Below are 1,904 nucleotides of genomic sequence, written 5' to 3'. Positions count from 1 at the left end.
CGCTCTACTTGTGCTGGAGTCGGTGGACATATATGAATTTGAAGGAATTGACAGCAGCTCTCATTTTGCATCATTTTTTGAAGTGAGACAGAGAAGAAAAAGAAGAAAAACTGAGAGCGAAAGAGAAGAGGAAAGAAAAAAAAATTAAAGAAAGGAAGAAGCCAAGAGTGGGAAAATAAGTTTAAAAGATGAATTGAGAGGGAATGTTATAGGAAATGAAATTAAACAGTTACATTAATATCCAATGAATTAATGGGTAATAGATATATGAAGTTTGAACAGTTATGTTACAGTTTTTGTGATACGTATCAATTTTTATATCAGTTTTAATAGTTAATTTTTTAATCCTATATTTTAGGAGGAACTCGAGAATTTAAGAACCCATAGGAGTCCCAACAAACACTCCGAAGTGAAACATGATCTGTGAGTGGATACTATTATTACTAATATGTATTTCGTGAAGCATTTATATTTGATAATATGATTTAATATCATGATTACATATTTGCATATTATATGTTTGATTGAGTCGTGAGATGTGATTGTCGATCACCATATATGTACCCTTCTCCATAGACTCTACGCATGCATATTGAGAGTTAGGCTACTCTACTCGTGCAATTTAGTTAAATTCCGCTAGGTATTGAGAGTTTTCCCTCTCTTCTCGTGCGACGATAATCCCGACAAGTATTGAGAGTTATTTCCCCTGGGTACTATTTGGTACAATTTTGTCATGTGTGTATGATTTTCATGTTTGCTGATGCATTACATTCAGTGCGGAATTATGTCACATAATTATGTATATACCCTAGTACGCTACTATATTTTTCTATATATAAATTATATCCACTCATTGAGCCGTAAGCTCATTATTTTCTTATTTTCTTATTTATCCATTTTGTTTTCCAGGATTTCGTGCAAATCAATTCTAGTAAATTGGGGTGGGCCCACGAGACGCATTGTTGCATGTCTTGCATTTTGAGCACATTTATGTTGTTTATGTTTTTTTTTGTATATATACTTGTAATGTAAGTATGTATAATGAGACATAAACTGTGCAAGTTTTGAATACATATATATTTTCGGAGGAGACACAAAGGTTGTTATGTGTTTATAGTAAAGGTCATATATATATATATATATATATATAAATGTTCCAGTCGAGAATTTTAAAGTGCGGGAAAGCTTTAAAACTGCACGGCTTTAAAAGCTTACAATTCTCTAACCAAAAATCTATTAATATATATACATGAACTAAGTTAGTGCCATGAGTTTTAGTTAGTAGACCGCATGATTCGCCTCGGATCCAACATATAAGTCGGGGCGGGGTGTGTCAATGAACACAGTAGAAAATGTTCTCTCTCTCTCTCTCTCTCTCTCTCTCTCTTTTAAAAACAAAAACAAAAGACGTTTACCTACTTCTTTTTCAGGTAAATATATATGGATATACTAGAAACTAATGGTGTGTTTACTTCCCGGATTGGGGAATCAAAATCCGGAATCGGAATGATTGACATGTTTACTTCGCAAAAATGAAGCAGGAATCGAAATCGAAATGGTGGGGCCCACAACTATTTGGGAATGGGAAATGGAAGATTGATTCCCATGGGGGAGGTGGGAATCAATCTCCCATCCTAGGAATTCCCACTTTGCCCTCCCCCAAAACTAAAAATACCCACTTTGTCCTCAGTTATAATTCATTAATATATTATTATAATTAATTAATTATATATTATGATTAATTAATATATTAATATATTATTAACTATAATTATTAATCATTATAGTTCTTAAATAAATAATCACAAAAATTAATATATTATTATTATAGTTGATTAATTAATATGCTATTATAGTAATTATCAATATTATTACTATAATTAATTCATTTATTATTATTATTA

Source organism: Citrus sinensis, chromosome 3 (assembly GCF_022201045.2).
Source record: "Citrus sinensis cultivar Valencia sweet orange chromosome 3, DVS_A1.0, whole genome shotgun sequence".
Taxonomy (NCBI): domain Eukaryota; kingdom Viridiplantae; phylum Streptophyta; class Magnoliopsida; order Sapindales; family Rutaceae; genus Citrus; species Citrus sinensis.
The sequence above is the reverse complement of the archived record's forward strand: the minus strand, read 5'-3'. Positions refer to the sequence as shown.